This window comes from Pteropus vampyrus, unplaced genomic scaffold, assembly GCF_000151845.1.
Source record: "Pteropus vampyrus isolate Shadow unplaced genomic scaffold, Pvam_2.0 Scaffold6, whole genome shotgun sequence".
In the NCBI taxonomy this organism is placed as follows: Eukaryota; Metazoa; Chordata; class Mammalia; order Chiroptera; family Pteropodidae; genus Pteropus; species Pteropus vampyrus.
In genome coordinates this window covers 7686061-7693881 of record NW_011888787.1, presented here as the reverse complement: position 1 = coordinate 7693881, position 7821 = coordinate 7686061, and the positions used below count along the sequence as shown (strand labels likewise).

General features: G+C 50.0%; 1 pseudogene; it reads right to left on the bottom strand.

The window, feature by feature from the left end:
• Nucleotides 1-233: 233 nt before the first annotated feature.
• On the bottom strand, nucleotides 234-352 carry LOC111745654 (annotated as a pseudogene).
• Between the last annotated feature and the right edge of the window lie 7469 nt (nucleotides 353-7821).

Here is a 7821-nt window from a genome sequence, read left to right as displayed (position 1 = left end):
CATATGGAGACAAATCAACCAAAGTTCCAAAGTCTTTGCCTGAAGAAATGCTTCCAAGCTAGGTATATCCCGTTCTATTTAGCTGACCTTGCTTACCTTCATTTCAGCCTGTAGAGTCTTTTTATAGAATTTATTTTTTAATTTATTTCTTATTTTTTTAGGTGAGGCAACTCTTGGTTGACCTCACAGATTGCAAGGAACTTGTCAGCTTACAATCCCTTATTTATTTTTTACACCTACAGCACCTGGTCTTTCTAGGTGGTCTCCCATCCATGTACTAACCAGGCCTGACCCTGCTTAGCTTCCGAGATCAGACGGGATCAGGCTTGTTCAGGGTGGCATGGCCGTAGACTGTAGAGAGAGTCTTTTAAGATGGACTCTGCCATCTCTCCTGGCTTCATGCCATCTCAGGTTGGATCAGCTTGTCATCCGTTTCCTTATCCAAATGGCCAGTGAGAATGCTGATGAGGACAGAGCGGCCTCCATGACCGGCCCCACTGGAGACTCCTTGAGTTGTCCACCGGACTTCGTGAGAGGCTCTGCTGAATGCCTTCTGACATCAGAACACAGGAAGTTTCTGGCCCATAGAAAGGAATCTTGCAAGTGGGCTGCACTGTTTGTAGAGATCCCACTCGGTTCCTAGTAGGTACGCCCTGCTATTCTAAAAGTTCACAGACACGCCAGCTGCGGACACTCATTCTGCGCCTCTGGAAATTCCTGCTTTGACCTACTCCTGAGAACTGAAGGTTGTCCATAGTGAGCTCAGAAACATAAAATGCAGAGCTCCTTCCCTTTCTTCCCGCCGTCCTACACCCCGTCCGGCCACAGGTTTGGGGATGGAGGATAGATCGGTGGTTTCCAGGAGTTAAAGTTGGGAGAGGGGCAGGGAGAGGAGTTGACCACAGAAGGACAGAGCAAGAGGATTATTTGGGGTGATGGAACTGTACCGAATCTCGATTATGTTGGTGGATCTACAACTCTATGCATTTGCCCACATCCAGAGAATGTATACCACAAAGAGTGAATTTTACTGTATGTAAACTTAAAAACCTAAATCTGATAAAATGCTTTTTCCAGAAAAATCGAACAAATAAAAGCATATATTATATAGCCTTTTGGGTCTGGCTTCTTTCACTTAGCAAAATGTATTTGAGATTCATTCATGTCATTATACGTGTATGCAGTTCATTACATTTGAGTTCTGAATATACTCTTGTTTGGATGGACCAGTTTGTTTTTCCAGTAACTGGTTGAAGAACACTTGAGTTGTTCCCAGTTTCAGTGGTTATGGATGAAGCTACTATATAAACATTCATGTAATGTTTTTTTGTGTCAATGTAAGTTTTTATTTCTCTCTGGTAAATATCGAGGAGTCGGGTTGCTCGTTTATATATTAAGTATATACTTGGCTTTGTAAGAAACTACTAAACTGTTTTACTAAGTGGCTGTAGCAATTCACAGCCAGTAATGTATGAGAGTCCAAGTACTTACTCCACGTTCGCTTTTGTTCTTGCTGTGGTCAGGTTTTTAATTGCAGTCATTCCAATAGGTGTGTAGTGGTATCTACACGTATGGTAAGACCACACACATGTGGTTTAATTTGCATTTCTTTAACGATTAATGATGTTGAGCACCTTTTCGTGTGCTTATTTTCCATCTGTATATCCTTTTTCAGTAAAATATTTAAAACGTTTGTCCATTTTGGGAGGGGGTTGCTCGTGTTTTCTTACTGTCGAGTTTTGAGAGTTCTTTATCTATCCCGGATACGAGTCCTGTGTCAAATATGTAATTTGTAAATATTTTCTTCCAGCCTGTGGTTTGTCTTCATTCTCTTAATAGTCTCTTTTACAGAGTGAAAGTTTTAAATTTTAATAAAGTTCAATGTATCATTAAAAAAGTAGATTATGTGTTTTGGTGCCATCTCTAATAACTTTTTGCTGAACCCAAGATCATAAAGATTTTTCTCCTCAGTTTTCTTCTAGAAGCTTTATACTTTTATGTTTTATCTTTAGGGCTATGATACATCTTGAATGAACTTTCGCACGTGGTGCGAGTGTTCGTGCGTGTTCTGAGGGGGATTGCCTGGAAATGAGGCAGAAGGCGCTTCCCAGGGGAATGGGGCTTTTTCTAGGGGTCTGAGGATGGAGAGACAGAGAGGAGGAAGCAGGTTTCCATGTCAAGCATTCTGAGGAGTGAGAGTGACCCTAAAGCTCGCATCGTTGGACATAGTATCTGGGGCTGGGACATTGCATCCAAAAGCTTTAGGGAAGAGAGGCCTTGGAAGGGTGTAAGAGGGCTCCAGGAGGTGTTCATCCAGGAAAGCTGCTGTGGGCAGGGGATCTGGTGGCGGGGAGGGCCTGGGTTCTTAGAGGGATAACATTAAAAAAATAATTGCAAAAATAGCAAGGACTACTTTTTATTGAACAATTCATCTGTGCCAGGCGCTTTACATACAGACGTTTTAATCTTTACAGCCACTTGGCAAGGAGGGAGTTATTCTTAAAAGACAGGTGAAGGAATCAAAGTTCAGAAAATTATCTGCTTAGGGCCATACTGCTACTGAGTGGGAGGCCTGGATTTCAAACCCAGGCTGGATACTGAAGCCGCTGCTCTATGTGTTCCAAAAAGCTATCTCCTGTGACTCAGGGCTCAAGGCACACTGGATAGAGGTGGACGAAGGGCAGGCAGGGAGGAAGACTGGAGGTTGGTCAAAGATAGACTTCCATGAGGCCAAAGGACGATTGGCTCTCGGACTGAGCTTGAGAGGATCCATGTTCTATGGTGTTCTCTCTAGGATGTCTTATGAGACAGAGTTCCTAACTTCTTGCTGGTGGAGGAAGTAGAGGCCAGGAACTGGACAAAATGACCCTGGTGGCCACTTGAAGGGGAATCTCGTTGATGTGGCCCTGATGAAGCCATCTGTACCTACTGTCCTAGATGCTTCCTTCCAAGGCTGACTTGTCATTTTTAGGTCAGTCCCAGCCTGGGGAGCCATCTGGATGACTAGATAACCAAAAATAAAAATCAAGTTCCTGCCTGCTAGATGGGTACCTACATCTCCCCTGCATCCCAGGTAGGTAGGGCAAGCCAGCAGAGAGCATGATCCGTCATTGTCTGTCACCATGAGGGATATCTAGGGGGTCTGGCAGGGGCCAGGTGGTGTCCGTCCTGGAAGAGTGGGGCCTAGAGTCTAGAAGAGGTGGCCTGGCAAAGGATAGAGATTCTGGACCATTCTGTTGTTCTATGTAAATGTTTCTCCCTCTGCCAAATTTGGTGACTCTTTGGCCTAGGTCACTGAGCTATTCCTGGAAGGTAGGCAGTGTGCCAGTGTTCCAGGCGGGCACTGATCTTGCTCTGTAAATAGATGCAGTGGAGCCAGTGCCCAGCACCCCCGGGGAACAGCAGCCTTCAGTATGCTTCCAAGCGGGGCTCTCAGGGAGATGAGGGCCAGAGAGATGGCAACCTGGCGTCCACCCATGGCCAACCTCTGCGTGGCCCTCGGTAGAGGTTCCACCACTCTGGCTCAGCCCCTGGTTAGCCCCTCACTGGGAGCAGAGGTCAAGGACGGCTCTGCATGCACCTGGCACTTGGCCTTGGGCTCCTGAGCCTGGGAGTGAGGATCCAGGTAAGCAGTGTCTACATGAGCCTGGCCAGCCAGGCGTGACTGGAGGGGCAGGTGGACAGCCCTAGAGGAATCGGAGTTGTCTCTAGGACTGTGGGTCTCTCCTTAGAACAGAAAGATAAAAGCTGAGAGGGGATGAGGGTCAAGTCAATAAATTCAGGAAGAGTCTGAGCAGCATGAACACAGACTTGACCTTCATAATCTGGAATACTGGAAAGAGAGGGTCAGTGCTGTGGTGTGGGCCAGTCCTAGCTCCCCCTTACTAGCCCGGCAAGTTACTGAGCCTCAGTTTCCTTAGCTGTAAAGTTTCGAGGTTGTTGGAAGGAGTAATCGATATATCTGAAGTGCTTAGCATAGTGCCTGGTACAGGGTCAGTGCTCAAAAATGGGAGCAGTGACCACCTTCACCGCTGCCACCAGCATCCTCACCGCCACCGTCACCATTCGTGCATTTGGAGTCACGGTACTTAGATTTGAGAGCATCTCCAACTTTTAGTTATTACATGACTCTGGTGAAGTTACTTGACCACTACGAGCCTCAGTTTCCTGATCTTTAAAGTAGGGATAATAATAATAACAATAATAATATCAACATTTTTCAGAACAGTGTTGGGGGGTAACTAAATGACTTAAAAAGACACCCGGCACAGGGTAGGCTCCACATAATTTAATTGAATGGGAAGAGACCCTTATAACGCTTGAGTTCAGTTTAGGACCCTACCCCCCAAAGAAGTATAATTTTACGTGGCAGGAGTCGCCTCGGGGACTTATCACGTCAGGAGATGATGTAGATTAGTGACTGAGTCAGGAGCGTTTCAGATGCGAGTGAAGAAATCCCACCCAAGTCAGCCTGAGAAAATAAGGACGCCTAAGAGAGGTGAGCTGGGCTTCAGGCATGGTGGGATCCAGGCATTTCAACAATGGCGTCAACACACTGTCTCTCCTCGGGCACTCTGCTTCATCGTGTTGACTTCCTTCTCAGGCAGGCGTCTCCTTGCAATGGCAAAGCTAGCTGTTGTCAGTGCCTGGCTTGCATCATTCCACAGCTTGCTTCAGAAAAAAGAGCAACACTGTCTTGCCCTGAGTAAGCATCTCATTGCCTCAAAAGGATTGTTTGGATCACATGACCACCCTCGGACCACTGGCCTGACTGAGTCTGGGTCACGTGTCCAGCTCTGTGGCAAGGCCTCAGAGCCCTTTGATCAACAGCCCCATTGGAATCCAAGGAGGGAGGACCATTCCCATAAAGCAAAGAAATGTGCAGTTACCAGAAGGGAGAAGGCTCACTGGGCAGGCAGATGCAATAGCTGTTGACGCAAGTTAAAAATATGCTCTAGGTAGATCCCTGGATGACCTAATGTATCATCTTAACTGGCCGTTAAGGGGAGGGGGTTTGCTTACAAGATTTCATTCTATGGGTCCCTCGGTGCCCTGGCAGGGAAAGACTCATGGAATGAGCACTCATTGGGCTGTTTTGTCCTGTGCACACAGCAGGTCTCCAGCTGGCCCCAGACCACACACGCACCCTCACCTCAGCCTTCAAGGCAGCCTCGGAGGCCAGACTTCTCCCCTTGGGCTACAGTGGTCACCCCCAGGGCGGCATGAGGGTCCAAAGGCTGCTTCGACGAGTGGTGGGAGGGGATGGAGTGAAGCACAGACGGTCCTGGAAAGAACCCTGCACTTGGACTCAGAAGTGGAGGGGCTGGCGCCAGCCCTGCTCCATCCCAGAGCACGACCTTGGACACACTGTTGCCTGCTGCCCTTGGCCTCCTCCTCCGCCAAACGAGGGGCTGGGCTGGCTGGTGTCTGACGTCTCTCCCGGTGCTGACATTCTGGGAATCTATGAATGTTATTAAATTCATGAATCGGCTTCTTTGCCTGGAACAAGTCAGCTTAAAATACATGCAAATTGCACTAAGTATAGCCGTTCTCTTGCTGAGGGGGCAGCCTGGCATATTTGCATAGTTCGAAATTGGCTGCTGCGTGCACGTGATGGGGGGGAGCAGTGCAGGCTCTGAGGCTGGCCTGGCAGCCGCCACCTCTTAACGCAAGTGGGTTCTGGAGTCCCCAGGCCTGTTGTTAGCAGGGAGGGGAAAGGGAGCCAGCTACTCCGTGCCAGGACCCATCTGGGTTCCCATTCTCTGTTGTCTTGTTTAACCCTCCCCGCAGTCCTCGAGAACAAGTCCCACTACTGTTCCCGTTTCACCAACGTGAAAACCGAGGACTAGAGCGCGCGCAAATTGCACAGCGAGAAAACACCGAGGTTAGAACCCAGGTCTGGCTGACCCCAAATCCGAGTTCCCTGCCTCACAGGCTGATGCCGGCGCCGAGGGCTGCGCCAGAGGGTTCCAGCCTCAGCGCCTCTCAGCTGTCGCCCTGACCAAGTCACTTCTCTTTCTGAGCTTCAGTCTCCGCGTCTATGAAAAGGAAGTGATGAGATCTCCCACGAGAGGGCGGCTGCGCAGGGCCTGGCACGTAAGATTCGCCCACTTTATTGTCATCGTGCTTCCTCGTGCGTGCCGGGGGCTGCGTAACTCTTGCAAGCAAGGCTCTGTGATCAAGTCCCTCTATGGCTGACCCCCAAAGCCACCAAGCTTAGGGCGGATGCAGGTTTCAGGCCAGAATCGGGGTCCTGGTTCCAGTCCTGGCTCTGCAGCCTGCTGCTCGGTGACCTTGGCAGGTCATGGAACACACAGGGTCTCAGTGAGTCCCCAGCCACTGGTCACGGCTGCTTCCCGGGATTTCTGTGACATCCTAGAGTATAAAGTGCTCTGCACTGCTCCATGTCAATCTGGTTCTCCACCCAACTAGCTGCGTGACCTCGGCAAGTTTCTTTGTCTCTGGGCCTAGTTTCCTCATCCACCAAAAAGGACTAATGATACCCACCTGGCTGTCACTGTGAGGCACGGATGAGGCTCAGAACGGAGAGCACCACGAGTCCTCACACCAACATTTCTCAGAGACGATGGCTAAGTTTCAGAGAGGTTAGGTAACTTGCCCAAAGTCACTCAGCTTGTAAATAAATTTGAACCTAGGTCTGTCTGACTCCCAAAGGCAGATCTTGCTTTGGCATCCCCAAAGTGTTCCCCTGGTCTGGGAGGGGCCATCTGCTTGAGTTTCTAGATCAGCACTTAGTGTTCCCCGAGCCCCGCCTTGCAGCTTCGTCAGCTCCCCACAAGTTGAGTCTGTTATTGATGGTTCCCTCCTTTCCTCGGAGCCCTAGCTGTTCAAGCCCCAGCAGGCTCTGCACCCCAAATCCTCTGGCTTAGGACTGGTCTGGACCAGACTCTTCTCAGGCTCTAGGTGGCCAGTGGCAGTGCTGGCCAGGCCTGCTGGATGGGGCCCAGGGTGTGGTGTGTGAGGCTAACTTCCTCTGACAAGCCCAGGAGCTGTGCCCCAGGGGCTGGCCAAGCCAGGCTTCAGGGGCACCCCTGCTGGCAGGGAAGCTGATCGGATTGATCTTCTAATTAAATCAGGGCCAGGCCTGGCTGACCATCTGGGCTCTGACCCTGCTTGGGCTCTGGCCCTTGGCTCCCACGACTGGCCAGGGTTTGCCTCTGAGAAGGTGGCAGGTTTATGGCTGGGTGGGGTCGGATGACGTGGGATCTTATGAGGGGCTGTTTTGACTCCATCTGCGGCTAGGAAAGGCTCCCTCGAGCGTGCTCAGGTACCCGCAGTCAGGACTGTGGGAAGGCTACAAGGTGCGACTCCTTAAATGAACACCTCAGGCAAATGGACTCTTGATCAGCTCATGCAGATTTCTCCATCACAAGAAATGGCAGCTCCGGGATGCCAGATCCTCAGGCCAAAGCCACGGAGTGATCCTAGATGCCTTTGTCTTTCTCACGTCGCACATCAGTCAGCCGGGGAATCCTGCTGGCGCCGTCTTCACGCGTAGGACACGAAGGTTGGCTCCATCTGCGTATCCACATTCCAACTGCTTCTCACCAACTCCTCTGCTGCCGTCACCATTTAGGCCGCCATCCGTCATGTGCATTTTTGCAGTAGCCTTCTGACGGATACCCTGTCTCCATCCTTGCCTGCAATAATCTATTCTAAACACAGCAGCTGGTGTGAGCCCAGAAAAAAATGTCTAGTCAAGTCTCTCTTCTGCTGTAAGACACCCCATAGCTTCCCACCTTGCCCAGGGTAGTATCCAGAATTCCTTTCCACAGCCTAAAGGTCCTGTGCCCCCTCACT